Source organism: Eubalaena glacialis, chromosome 11, assembly GCF_028564815.1.
Source record: "Eubalaena glacialis isolate mEubGla1 chromosome 11, mEubGla1.1.hap2.+ XY, whole genome shotgun sequence".
Classification (NCBI taxonomy): domain Eukaryota; kingdom Metazoa; phylum Chordata; class Mammalia; order Artiodactyla; family Balaenidae; genus Eubalaena; species Eubalaena glacialis.
This window is the reverse complement of record NC_083726.1, coordinates 96,770,054-96,785,560: the sequence shown is the minus strand read 5'-3', so window position 1 is coordinate 96,785,560 and position 15,507 is coordinate 96,770,054. Positions and strand designations below refer to the sequence as shown.

Below are 15,507 nucleotides of genomic sequence, written 5' to 3'. Positions count from 1 at the left end.
CTGTACAGGTAAGTAGCATCACAAACCCATTATCTGTATTTACTGTGAAATCACTGCCTTCTTTTTCTGTTTTTTTTTTTTTTTTTTCTAATAATAACCAGGGTTTTGATTTCAGAGAGTCACTGGATTTTGCCATGGCCTTTCAGTCTGGTTAATTATTGTGTGTTCAGAGTAATGCACATTTTTATCCACAGGTGGCAGACCTTTTTTAAATCAACTTCAATCATATTCAGTATTTTGTTTTGGTGGTTTTTTTTTTTTCTTAAACTGCCACCCACATTAAAATGTAAGAGTGTGCTGCTCGGAGTTCTCATTAATGCTGCACAATTTAGATGATAGATTTGTCAACATAGTGGCTCATTCTCAAAGGCCACTGAACCCTGTCGGGATAAATGCCTTAAAAATTGTATATTGCAGAGTAATCTTTAATTATAAAGAACTCACTTGACAATTTACAATATATTGGAATTATTCTCCTTTTGCAAGCAGCAAAGAGTTTTACTTTCTAGATAAGGTTGACTGAGGAAAAAAAAAAAAGTGATTGGATTTGACAAATAGTTAAAGCAAAGAGCTTGCTTATTTGCAAGTAAAAGAGAGGTGACCAAAAGGCGTGTACAAATAACAACCACTTAGGTTCACAAATAATTAACTGGTAAATGGTTAAAGCAAATAATTATAAATGCAGTGACATTTTAAAAGAATGTTAACACAGAAAGAGATAAGCAAAACAAAAATAACTGCCACCAGTGGTATAACTAACCACTATCTTCAATTTACCTCTGTAAAATCTTGGATTTGCAAACCTATGTGAAGTGCTTATTTTTGTTGTGTTATTTTTGGTCAGTGCAGTATAAAATCTGATATCCAACTAAGCCTTTTTGTGGGTATTGATATGTGCAAGAACGCTTTAACATGGCAATGCATTTCAATTCATATATAAATAAAATATTTATAATTTTATAGTTCTCAAAACATTTTACTGCTATTCAATCTAATGGCAATGCCTGATAGCCTTTATTACATTTCTTAGAAAAAGAACACTGGAAAGAATAAATGCTTATTTTACTGCCCTATTAGTCTTCATTTCCAATGTGGGAAATTCTTTACAAGCATCTTAAATTATTTTACCTAATTTTGAAAGATGTATCAGTTTAATTTACACTATTTGCAACCATATTTCTCCCTCATGAAACATAATACACCCTTAAAAAAAAAAATAAAACTTATCATAACTATTTGCTGTACTATTTTAACACTTATTTTAAATATATCTACACAATGTGTACACTTAAGCAAATGGTAAGAAAGCACACACCCATGTAACCACCAGCAGGGCATTAGTGTCACTCTCCCTTGGGCCAGAAGTGCTCCCTGACCCAAATTCTCCCTCCTTCAGCTCAGCCTCTTTCCTCATTCTTAGAGATCAGCACTCTCCAGCACCTATAGTCATGTTTCCTTGCTTTTCTTTATAGTTTTACCATCTATAATGCATCTCTGAAAAACATAATTGTTTGCCTGGAATCATCCTGCATGTATTCTTATGTCTTTGCTTTTCTCCGCTTCATATCAAGTAGATCACTAAAAGTCTTCCAGTTCATTATTTCATTTCATTGTATGACTATTCTACCACTGTCCATAGTGTGGATGACAACTGAATTATTTCCAATTTTTGGCAAATACAAGTATTTCTCCTGTGAACATTCTTGTACATATCTCCTGATACATGGATGTACATATTTTGCTGGGATATATACATATGTACATAGGATTGCTATGCTTAAGTAGGGGCTATAAATTTTAACTTTACTATATCTAAAAGTAGTTCCAATTTCTGTTCTGACCAGCACTGTATGAATGTTGCTGTTGTTCTGCATCCTTGTCATTGCTTTGACCTGCTAGCCATTTTAGTTTTCCCCATTCTGAAGTATGTGTAGTGGGATCTCATTGTGCAATTATTCTGTATTTCCTTGACTATTACTGAGATTAAGCATTTTTTCATATGTTTTGACATTTGGACATATTATTGGCCATTTGGATTTCTTCTTTTGCCCATTTTTCTATTGGGTTGTGTGAAGTTTTACATTGATTTGTAGTTTTAAAAAATCTATTCTGGATATCACCTTTGTCAATGATGCTTTGTAAATTTATTCTGCCACTTCATATCCTATCTTTTCACTCTTTTTATGGTTTTCTTTGATAAACAATAAAATAATGTAGAACCTAATGTAAATGACGAACTCTTTGGTGATAATGACATGTCAGTTAAAAGTTGTAAAAAATGTACCACTCTTGTGGGGGATGTTGATATTGGGGGAGGCTATGCGTGCGTGCATGCGTGTGTGTGTGTGTGTAGGGAGTGGGGGGAAGTGGTACATGGGAAATCTCTATACCTTCTCCCCATACTGCTGTGAACCTAAAACTGCTCTGAAAAATAAAGTCTATTTTAAAAAATAATGTAGAATGTGTGCTTTTTTAATCTAAGGAATCTGTCTCTACTCCCAGGTCATAAAGTTATTTTCCTAGATTCTCTTATAGGAGAATCTCTTATGACAGATTATTGTTTTACCTCTTACACTTAGTTTGTGACCAACTGAAATAGATTTTTGTGTGTGGCGTGAGGTAGGGATCCAACTTCATTTTTTTCCATAAAGAATCAATTTTCCCAATACCATATATTAAAAAGTCTGTTATTTCTCTACTGCTTTGAAGTACCACCTCTATTATAAATAAAATGTCCATATATGCAAGAGTCATTTCTGAGCGCTGTAGTGTCTCTCATTTGTCTACTTGTCTACCCCTGCAGCAATGCCACACTTTCTGAATTAATAGAGCTTTCACATTAATAGGGCAAGTAATCCTACCCATCCCCCCTTTACAAGAGTCTCTTGACTCTTATTGTCCTTTGCATTTTAGAATCAACTTGTCATATTACACACACCCACACACACACAAACTACCCAAACAAATAACAAAGAAACAAGCAGCTGGCATTTTGATTGTGAGTACACTGTACTTATGAATCTACTTGGGGGTAGGGGCTATCTCTACAATATTGGATCTTTCAGTACATGAACATGGTGTATCTCATCATTTATTTCATTTAAAAAATATTAAAATATTTCTTAAACTTTCACAATTTTCCTTATAGAGATACTACTCATCACTTATTAATGAATACTAGGCAAAAATTGATGCTGATATACAGAAACACAGCTGATCTGTGTATATTGTATTGTTTGCACAACCTTAAATGCTCATATTAATTCATATCATCTGCCAAGAATGACAGTTGTTTCTTTTTCAATCCTAATAATTTTATTTATCTTGCTTTATTGTATTGGCTAGGATCTCCAGGAAAAATGCTCAATAGCAACTATCCTGATGTTGTTTTTGATCACAGAAGGAAACTTCCAACAATTCACTATTTTAATTTATTCTTGCTATAGGTATTTCATATCACACTAAGGAAGTTCTTCCCTGTTTTTAGTTTTCTAAGAACTTTTAAAAATAAGGAATGAATGATACATTTTATTAAATCCTTTTCTGCATTAATTGAAATAATCATGTGATACCTTCTTTTAATCTGTATTACATTGGCTGTTTATTTACATGTCAGCAAAGCTTGATTTTCTGGAGTAAACAAACTTACTCATGATTAATGATCCTTTTTATATATTGCTGAAATCAGCTTGCTAATATTTGGTTGACAGTTTTTCCATTTATATTCATAAGAGGAATTTGCCTGTGAATATCCTTTTTCATACTATTCTTGCCAAGTTTGGTATCAAGATTATATGATCCTTATAAAATAAGTTGGGGACTATTACCTCTTCTATTTTTTGAAAAAAAAAAAAAACTTACATAGGATTAGACTTACGTCTTCCTTAAATTTGCCTGTGAAGCCATCTGGGTCTGGAATTTTTTTGTAGGAAAATTTTTGATTACCAAATTAAATCTCCTTAATGTTTATAGAACTATTCAGGTTCCCTATTTCTTTTTGAGTAAATATTGCGAAGTTATATATTTTTAGGAATATTTTGACCACTGACATATTTTTCTAGGAATCTGACCATTGATCTAACTCTTCATATTTCCCAACATAAACTTGGTAATGTAAAGTTCATGATACTCATTATTAGCTGTTTAATATCTGTACATCTGTTGTGATGTCACTTTGTCATTTCTGATACTGGTTATTTGCCTCTTGTCACTTGCTTTCTTGTTCAGTCTCATCAGAGGATTGGAAAATTTCCTCACCTTTTGCAACAATTTTTGGCTTTCTTGCTTCTCTTCTTCATATATTTGTTTCTCACTTCATTAATTTTGTACTTTAATCCGTTTCTCCCTTTTACTACTTGGAGTTTATTTTGTTGTTGTTTTTGAAATAAATTCTTGGCTTATTAATTCTCACTCTTTCTTTTTTTCTAATACATTTAAGGTATAAATTTCCCAGCAAATGCTTCTTATAGGCATTCTATAATTGTTATATGTAAGATGTTCATTTTTATTTAATCTAAAATATTTATAATTACTATTGTGATTTCTTTTTAATTTTGAAACTTTTTTCTAGCCATACTTTTGTTATTCATTGGCAGCTTAATTTCACTGCTATGATTCAAATTCTTTGAAATTAGTTGAGACCTAATTTATGACTCAGGATATGGTCAATTTTTGTAACTGTTCCAAGTGTTCTTCAAAATAATGTGAATTTTGCAGTTGTATGCAAGGTTCTATATATGTCTACTAGGTCAAGTTTCTTAATCTTATCTTTCAACTCTGCCCCCCTTTACTGATTCTTTTCTATTTTATTCCATTAATTATTAAGTTAATTTCACTGCCATTGTGGATTGTTTATTTCTCCTTGCTAGTCTGTCGAATTTTCCTTAATCTATTTTGAGGTTATGTTATTAGGGACATTTAGATTTAATATTATTCTATCTGCCTATTGAATTGAAAATTCAATCACTTATAAAGTAACTTTATCTCCAGTAATGGTTTGGGCTTTAAAGTCTATTTTGTTTACTCAGTGTAGTTACACCAGTGTCCATGTGGTATTTGCATAATATAATTTATCCAACTATTTTCCATCATTATTTACATTTTACATGTGCGGAATCAGTGGTTAAGAGACATACCCAACAGTAGATAGTCCTAAATGGTCGAGTCAGAAATTGACCTAAACTGTGTGTCTCCAAAGTTGATGTCTTTCGACATTATGCTTCTCTTACAAGTTCCAAAGAGTGAAGTCAGCTTAGGTTCGGAGGGAAAAAACACTCTCATTCTAATTTCTGCCAAGAATTTCTCATAGATTGCTATCTAATTGTGACTTTTCACTTATCTTTGAGATAAATTCTCACTCCTTTAATATTCTAAGGCAACAAAATACTGTAAAAAATCCTTTAAAAAAAGAAAGAAAACATTCTTAATCCAGAACTGCAGTACTCAACCTCTTTCACTTATACACAAGGAAGAAGTCTTCAAAGTTTTGCTCTTTGCCTTTGAAATCTGCATGATTAACAGCAACATTCACGTGCTTGTCAAATGCCACCAAACAGTATCTCAATCTGCCTTAACCTAAAAAAGGTAGCCAGGATGCAATATGATCAAGATTTCTGAGTGGCTGTATGGCTCTACTGAGAAGGAAAGCTTACTGCAACCTGACTTCAGAAAAAGCAGTCAGAAAGGATGAGTGATAAGCTATTTCATCTCTCCTTGAATAGACACACATATAGTATTTTACACAGAGGCACTAAGCAACTTACGTAACCTTTTGAATCCCATAATTTTTTTTTTGTTTTTTTACATCTTTATTGGAGTATAAATGGTGTGTTCATTTCTGCTGTATAACAAAGTGAATCAGCTATACATATACATATATCCCCATATCCCCTCCCTCTTGCATCTCCCTCCCACCCTCCCTATCCCACTCCTCTAGGTGGTCACAAAGCACCGAGCTGATCTCCCTGTGCTAAGCGGCTGCTTCCCACTAGCTATCTATTTTACATTTGGTAGTATATATAAGTCCATGACAATCTCTCACTTCTTCCCAGCTTACCCTTCCCCCTCCCCATGTGAATCCCATAATTTTTACATTTCTATAATTTTAATACTAAGTTATACTTGTTAAAAAATGTGTGAACTGTAAAGAAAATTAAAGTTGCTCATGATTCCATAATCCAGAGCTAATAATATTTAATGTATTTACTTTCAGCTATTTTTTCTGTTAATTTTTTATGTATTTGTAATATATATGTCCACTTGAATATGTGTGTGTGCATACATGTATGTGTGTACACACACACATTTGGAGATACACTGTATCTTTAGTGTGGATTCTGACTTGTTTCATTTAACATTGCATCATGCATAATTTCATATGTCTTTCAAAAATTTTTAAAATATTTTATTGACTGTATAAGATGAATATATTCAGATTTATCCAACTATTGCTTTATTGCTGAACAATTTAGTCAATCTCAAATTATTCTGATTACAAACATATGAAAATGATCATATATACATAAATTTTGTCTCCTTTAATTATTTCATTAAGTTAGATTCTTGGAAGTGAAATTGCCAGATACTGTTAGTTAGGCCCTAATATCTAGTCTCTTATTCTTCCACAATAATAACTCCCCCATATTTATCTTCCAGAATAAAAGCTACATCTTCCAAGCTCTTTTTAAGTGCGGCATGGTCATGAAACTATGTTCTAGCCAATGGAATGCAAGTGGAAGGGGTATGGACACTTTTCAAAAGATGTCCTTAAAGGGAGAGAGCATGAATCTTCTAGAAATATTTCCTTCCTCTTGCTAGAATACGGACATGATTGCCGGAATACCAATACTGGATATTCCAAAACACTAGGTAAAAGGCACATGTTCAGAGAAACAGAGCCAAAGATGAAAGATCTGGGTCCCTACTGACAGTGGAACCACCCAATCAGCTCTTAACTGCCTACACAGACTTCACATCAGAAAATATAAAGTTCTACCTTTTTTAAAACAATTTGGATTGCTTGCAACCAAACCTTTTCCAAACTAATAGAGTGAAAATGTTGCATAGAATGCCTTGGAAACATTTAAGGCTCTTAACAGAGATGGTCAAATCACTTTATGGTTGAATAAATATAACTTATTTCCAACATTATTGAAAGCACCCAACTCCCCTCATTCTTGTTACAACATTATTATTCGAAGCTACTTTTTACTAGTTAGATTGTTAAGTGGAGCACAACTTTGCATTTCTTTTACCAGCATTTTGCATTGGAATTGCATGCTTTATTAATTATTTGTTCTTATATCTTGTTATCTTTTAAATTAAAATGTTAGTGCCTTTCTTATAATAACAGCTCTATACATGTGATATTTGCTGTATTTGTTAGAAGTAGTCCCAGTTTTCCATTTGCCTTTTAATTTTATTTATACTTGTGCTTTTACTTGTAAAACTATAAAAGTTTCATATTTGCAATAATTCGTGACTTATTCCAGTTCTGTTATCATTAAAAACCATTACAATGCTTTCTTCCATATTACTTTGATTCATTCGTCTGTGAATATATAAATTCTTATTTATAAATATTTAAAAATTTTTTTTTAGGATTTAAGAACAATTCAGTCTTTAAAGATGATAAAAACTACCACTGAATCTAAGGGTTTTCACAAATAAACTTGTATCTTGAAGTGCTAGAAGCGTAAGTCATATGACCTTTAGAGTGGATTAGTAAATAAATAAATTTTAGTTTACTCTGCAAGAATACCACTTTTTCACTATTCTCTTTAGGACTAAACAGAAAGATAATTCGTTTTTCATTTTACTAGCGACAAACCTCTGAACAATAGGATCCTTTTCATTCAACCTTTTCTGCTCTCACCCACATGACAGTTAGTCACGGGACGATAAAAGGATTTTCAACTTTAGCTCTGTGGTCAAACTTTGTTCCTGTTCCCAAGAGTATAACTTTTACAGGCATTTCACAAATGCACACATAGATAGATGCCCACTAAATTTTTCTGCCAAGCAAATTGGGAAAATATCTGTTTGGCCTCAGCAAAATTGTATTTTTGTTATGTATGTATGTTTTACAAAAACATACCCTGAAATACTTAATAGCCCATGGAAATTTTTATAAAATGTGTGACCTACTCATTGTGACCCAGAATATTTCTTGTTCGGCAATAATAAAAAAGTAGCAACAAATGTTCTTTAAAAAAACATTTTTCAATGAAGAAAAAAAGCTTCTGCAACTTTAAGAAATGTGTATCTCATTAAGGAAACGAAAAGAAAAGAAATGTTGCTTTCATCTGCCAGTTTAGAAACATTACCTTCATAATGAGGTTGAAAATTATAATTACAAATACAGTTGTCATCTGAACATAAAAGACTATGTATTATAGCTTTATATGCATATGTCATATACTTCACTTATAAGTTGAAAATAAGAGAAGGCACATAAACTTCCATTTTTAAAGTAATCTATTTTTTCAAAGGTGTGTATCATGTGTTTTATGAATATATCTTTTTCCTACCCAGTGCAGTGCCAAAATTCTCTGTTCAGGCTTCAGAATCTTATAAGTAGATTCAAACAGGACTCGTGTCATCAGCAAAAGGAATCTAGAAAAAATAAAAGTAGACCATTAACAGTGTATTGTTCCTTTTTAGTAAATATATCAAGATATGACTCTTTGGCAGGAGATCTCTATGGTTTTCAAAATAAATTTATATACGTGTAAATTTATATAGATATATAAATATAATAAAGTTATTATTTATTGAAAAAAGGCATTAATTTGACATTATAATACCACCAGAATTAATCTAAAAACATATATATATGTTATGTTATATGCGTACATACATATTTGTTAATCACCACATAAGTTGTTCATTTTGTATAATTTTGATATAAACAACCTGAATATACTTTAGGACAGGCAACATTAAGGTAAATTCTTCTTTCTTGGAATGAGTTATGAAAGATTTTCAGGTGTCCTCATAGGTCCTTTCCTTGATTCCATTCAAATGTATGACAGCAACGATCAACACAGTAACTGTTTAGTGGGAGTCATCCAACTATCTCTACATTGACATTCCTTGCTATATATCTCTATATATCTCCCAGCCCAGCTTCAAAAATATTGCTCTAGACACTTTCAGGAGTGAATAGAACTCTGGCTTTGTTACCAGTTCCTTAGGCTGGACAAAAATGGCCTCTGGCAATCAGTCGAAATTCCCAAGAATCAGACTTTTGAAAGCAGGGAACCAGTACATGGTGGCAGCCAAAGCATTGGTGCCAGCTCAGTCTCTTCACAATCAGTTCAATTTATGAAGAATTGAATAATTCTTCAGTTTCATTCTTATTATGCCATTGATATTTCACCGTTTTGGTCACAAGGTTTATGGTATTAGGGTAGTTTTATTACCATATTGTCATCCACCTGGATCATGATTGGTAGGGGGGATTTCACTTCATTCCAATATCAGATCTTTTGTTACTAAGCACAGAAATCTAAAAGTCACCACACTGACAGAGACGATGCCACATTATTTCAACAATTCACTAATTACTCCATTGGAAAGTACTTCAAAATGAGAAAAGTTATTACAAATTTTCAACATCAGAAATTATGCCGCTGCCCGTTGACAATAGCCAAGACATGGAAGCAACCTAAATGTCCATCAACAGAGGAATCAATAAAGAAGATATGGTACATATATACAATGGAATATTACTCAGTCATTAAAAAGAATGAAATAAAGCCATTTGCAGCAATATGGACGGACCTAAAGATTGTCACACTGAGTGAAGTAAGTCAGACAGAGAAAGAGAAATATCGTATGATATCACTTATATGCGGAATCTAAAAAGAAATGATATAAATGAACTTATTTACAAAACAGAAACAGACTCACAGACTTAGAGAACCAAATTATGGTTACGGGGAGCGGGGGAAGATAGGGGGAAGAGATAGTTAGGGAGTTTGGGACTGACATGTACACACTGCTATATCTAAAATGGATAACCAACAGGGACCTACTGTATAACACAGGGAACTCTGCTCAAGATTATGTAACAACCTAAATGGGAAAAGAATTTGAAAAAGAATAGATACATTATATGTATAACTGAATCATTTTGCTGTACACCTGAAACTATCACAACATTGTTAATCAACTATACTCCAATATAAAATTAAAAGTTAAAAAAAAAAGGAATTATGCTGCTGCAATAAAATAAAGGTTGTCTACACATGGTCTGCCAATTCTTTAAAAAACTTATTTTCATTAAAAATTTTACTAAAAAGTACCCCAAACTTCACTTTTTTCAATTAAGTGAAATGTCACATCTGACCAACTGTAAAGAGACTGCCATGGTAGAATTTACTTAAAATGAAACAGAAAAAATTTGCCATATCCTATATGCAGGCAACACAGAAATACACAGGTGGTAATTTTACCCACAAGAGGGAGCCTGTATTTTTATATTTTTGTCACAGAACTTGAAAAACTTGAATTAAAATATGAAATACTAAAAAGTATTTGTTGATACCATAATCTTTATGTCAGGTCAAGTTTTAAGCTAATCAGATTTCAGTTGGCATATTTTTCTTCAATCATAACATAACAGTATGTCAGAAGATTGGAATGATAGTTGGGATTTTAAAAAATTTCATACCTATATTGTAATTAGGGTTTTTTTGGATATAATAATGAAGATGTTACTGCCAAAGCAGCCTAAGAGGAAATTCTTTCAGGTGGTAGTAACATTAGTTGGATGAAATTGACTGGAATTATTATGAGTGCTCTATATCCAAATTTAATAGTATAGAAGTGAAATGATATCTCGGTCATCCTCTTATCAGAAAAGAGGCTTATATACACCAATAATTTTCCATGTATTTATGGAACAGGAAACACCTTACTTTAAAAATTATAGTGGCCTTTCTCACTAATATTACCTAAGACTTGCCTAAGAAAGGGTATAACTGACATGACACCAGTATGATCTTTTCTTTCTTAGAGTTGAGAAAAAGATCTTTTTATTTAAATAAAGAAATCTAAGCTTTATTCCTTCATATCCTATAATCTGCCTAAACAGTATCTTAAATTACTCAGACTCTCTAAATAAATATGCTCTGGGTTTTGTAAAAATAAACTGTATCCATCAACTTAAAAACTACCTTATAAAAAATAATTTTGGCATATCTTATCAACGGAGAGTGAAATGTTCTATCACATTCAGAGACATAGTAATAATCCAGCTGAAATTTGTTTTGTGATTCCTTGTAAAGTGCAGGGAAGACAGATGATAAATTGTCCCTTTCCCCCAGAGTCCTTAGCTTCTTGACAATATTATATAACAGGGGCAGGGAGCTGAGGAAGAAGGGGTTAATCACTGCTGCTCTTCCTTCTGGAATTCCAACCTACCCATTAAATCATTGTTTTTTCTACCACTAGGGATTGTGAATCTAATGGACCTAAAATCAATACCTTATAAATGACATAAAAAATATATTCATTTTTTGGACTAATGTACCCTAGTGTCTGAATCCTATTTACACCCTCTACTTTAAAAAGGAACAACAGACCCATTTCTGCCAGTAAAAGGTTACTCAGTCACTCTGGTGACATGCTGCAGAATGCAATGTTGTACTCAAGTGCAGCATGAGGGAAAGACTGGTGGCTGCAAATCCACCACTGCAGAAACTTTAAACCTGGTGCAGTGCACTCCTGTTAAGATACACAATCAGAAAGGAGCATGCAGGTAGCTTCCAAGAGCTTTGCCATGTTCTGAGGGTGGATTTACATGTCTCTGTTTTATTATCTTATTTCATAACTTACATAAAATTTTCAGTGCATCAAATATTACCTTACAATATTGAAAAAACAAACACAACTTCCACTTAATAGTGAATTATATAATGATTGAAGAAGCTCAATAAAAAACCCTAAAAGACAGAAATGCTCACTAGCATACCAAAGAAATACTAGCCAAATTAATGTAGTATGAGATCACACCACATTAAACCATAATCACAGGCGAGCTCTGGGGAGACTGAGGGCACTTCATCTCAGTGAAACAACCAAAAAAGATACAATGACTATCTGTCGGTTTTTTGCATATTAAGAAAATATGCTGAGAATTCCCTGGCGGTCCAGTGGTTACGACTCGGCGCTTTCACTGCTGTGGCCCGGGATTCAATCCCTGGTCAGAGAACTAAGATCCCGGCAAGCCACACGGTGCAGCCAAAAAAAAAAAGAAAAGAAAAGAAAGGAAAAGAAAATACGCTGATGAGAAGGCTTTATATTTATATAATATTTTTATTAATCCAAAGGACCCTTACCTCAGAGGCCATTCTTATCACTTTGAAAGTATTATGCTTAGTTTTAAAAAGAAAACTTCAGTTTACAATTTATTCCTAACTTTATTCTGAGAGTACCTTCTATCTTTAATATTTTTAAGATATCAAATGTAGAGCAACCCTGTAAAATGCAAAAATACCTGCAATGAAAAGATAAAAGTATGGCTAAAAAAGAAGAAAAAGAAAAAGAAAGCTATAAACTAAAGGAAGACCTATTTTCCTGGAAAAAAATATCATTTGACTCACTTTTTGTTTCAATGGGTACAAACTAAAATAGAGAATAACGAATAGGGAAAGCAACTTTAAAACAGATTTTTCTGAGAGAACTCTAGCAACAGGTCAGTATGAGGTTGCCTGTTCTGTTTTATGGCTTAAAATCCGTAGAGTTATTAAAACTACAAAACAAAAAAGAAAAACTGTTGTTCTTTATTCCATTTGCCAACCAGAGTCATTTATCCCCTATTAGATAAAGTATAATAGACTCTACCGAAAGGGTCATTGGCCTTCCATTTAATGATATTGCCAGCCCCAATCTGCATTTTCCCGGCAATGTCCCTCAACACAGAATAAATGGCTGATCTCTTCACAATAACAGCTGATTTCTATTTATTAAGCTAAAAAGGTCACCATTTTCTACGGCTGGGCCGCCCTGCACTATTGATAATTTTATGCATAAACAAATGGCAAATTTGTGCCACATAAATATGCATTAGCAATTACTTTTTCCTCGGGTAACGCTCACCGCATGCAAATGTGTACCTCACAGGGCCTGCTAGCTTTTGTTTTAGCTCTTGAACAGTCAAACAAAAGAGCACAATAAACAATTTTAAAATTGCCAATCAATAAGCAATGCAAATGCAAAGGTAAATGGCAAGAAACTTGCTTAGAAACAACTAAACAAAAAGTGCGGGGGGGAGATGGTGGAAGAATTTTTTTTTTTATTATTTCATTTCTTTCTCTTTCATAGTGAAAAGGCTAAAGCCCTCTTGACACAGAACAGCTAGCTAGCTAGGCTGGTGCTAAAGCAGATGCCAGATGGGGGAAAACAGAAAATACACACATGTTGAATCAACACACACACACATACACATATACACACCCCAAAAAGAGAGGTCTGGGAAAAACTGTGTTCCTATGTGATTTCAAATGCATCACCTATTCAGATTTCTGATTTTTCAATTTCAGAGATTCAAAGAAGTTTTAAACTGGGAGGTGCTACAGAGATACACAGCCGAATCTTAATTCCACTGCACTGTGCCATGTTGTTGTTTTCTAGTATCATCTGCCTCAGACAAAGGAAATATACATGATCAGTAAGTAGGATATTTTTAGGGACATGAAGAAAAGGAGTAAATGAGGAATATACTGAGGAGAAATAAAAAGCATCTCACAAAACATCTACATACCCAGATGTTTAATACCAAAAACCTTTATCTCAGAACAATTCAAGAATAGTATTGGGCATAAGGATAGAGAGATATGGGAGCTAACAAGGAAAGAGGGAACAGGGGTGAGAAAGTCTAGGGGAAAAAATGTTGAACATGAAAATGAATGATAGCTCAAGAAAAAGTTGGTATTTTTTAATGAAAAATTAACTTTAATATGAGGTTTTTTGGGTGCACTCTACCATACACTGTTTTAAGATCCATTACCCTAGGATCTTCACAGAAACCTCTACGGGTTGGTACATTTCATAACACAAGGCACATGGAGGTTAGGAAACTGGACCAGTTAACTTAAAGCTGTGCTAGATCTGAGCTTTGACCTAGTCTGATGCCAGCACCTGCCACTTCACTGCCCAGTACTGCCACCCACTCTTGAAAACGCATCCACTTCGACCCGATTGAAAATCTCTTCCTCAATGTGTTGGTGGCTTTGCCTTTGTATAAATAAGTCAAATTGTATTTTAAAAATTTAAATTCAGGACTCATGTCAGTTTTTAAAACTAAGTTATTAAAATACTTTAACTTTTGTAAAATATGCAAATACTAATTTGTATATTAGTACGCAGATACATTAGTACATGTCCACTGAGACCATGCTGTAGTCTTAATGATCATTTGAGAAGAGAAACACACTTTGTGATCCCCATCTTGATCTTAATATAATTAAAGGTTTTACTATTACACAGAGGTCTAGCCAGCATTAACAAGAAAGTAGTAAAGATAAATAAAAGTATTCTTGGCCTAAATGCAAATAGGCAAACCTGAAAATCTAAAACCAGTAGGTAGCTCTGTCCTGTTCAAAGCCAAGATACTCTTCACAGGGGCCTCTCAGAATCCCTAAGTGGATACTAAAAGTCAACCTCATTCTTTAGAGAAGGCTGTGAAATTTCTCCTGGCAATACTTCCCCCTGATAATATCAGTGTTGGGAGATCAGGGCTGTTGCTGGCATATAAAGTGCCTTTATGTGAATAAGAGAAGATGCCCCTTAGGTGGACAATTCAGAAAATATGCTACCTGCACAACCATATAGGATGGCCCTAGAAGACACTTCATATTCTTCTTGGTTAAAAAAGTGTTATTTCTAGTATTAAACCTCACGTTTTTCAGAGTTAAAGATTTTTGAGAACCAAGTACCCACTTATTATTACAAAATCAGTACAGATGGATTCCAATATTTTATATATTAATTCAAATAATTACATGGTTAGCATACTCCCATTTTGCTATGTTTTAATTCCTTTTGGTCCTTGCAGCTGAACATATAAAAACTTGAGTATGGTTTTTCTTTATCAACTAAATGCATTAAACACGTGCTGAAGAGCATTACTACGTAATAGCCCAAGTTTTCATTATCATCATTCCTTGCCCAATTCCTCACTCTCTATGCAAGGTAAGGACTTCAAACTAAAACCACGAATATTCCAACTAATCTGGAGTTTGTCTGAAATTTATCAGTGCTTGTGCAGCCAACTACGTAGAATGCACATGTAAATGGAAGTGCACAAGAAGTGTGCATAAAACTTGGTGTGTTATATGGACACTCCAGTATCCAAAGGCTCAGGGTGGAAAAGGCTAGGTCAAATAATTACACTGTGTGTCCCCAATCCCACTTTGATAGCAACAAAATTAGGTTTAGGCAGAGGGTACCTTTTGAGGGACTGAGAAAGTCATAGACAGCAACAGGAAATTCCAGCCAGGA

At 33.5% G+C, this 15,507-nt stretch overlaps 1 protein-coding gene across 9 annotated transcripts in view; it reads right to left on the bottom strand.

Annotated features, from left to right (window-relative positions):
• The window catches only part of SOX5 (SRY-box transcription factor 5), a 992,512-nt gene that overhangs the window by 712,852 nt on the left and 264,153 nt on the right, over nucleotides 1-15,507 (bottom strand). For all 9 annotated transcript variants that reach the window (XM_061206370.1, XM_061206379.1, XM_061206380.1 and 6 more), the window contains one exon: nucleotides 8,529-8,613. The gene's annotated coding sequence lies outside the window, so the exon portion shown is untranslated. The remainder of the gene's footprint in view (nucleotides 1-8,528; nucleotides 8,614-15,507) is intronic.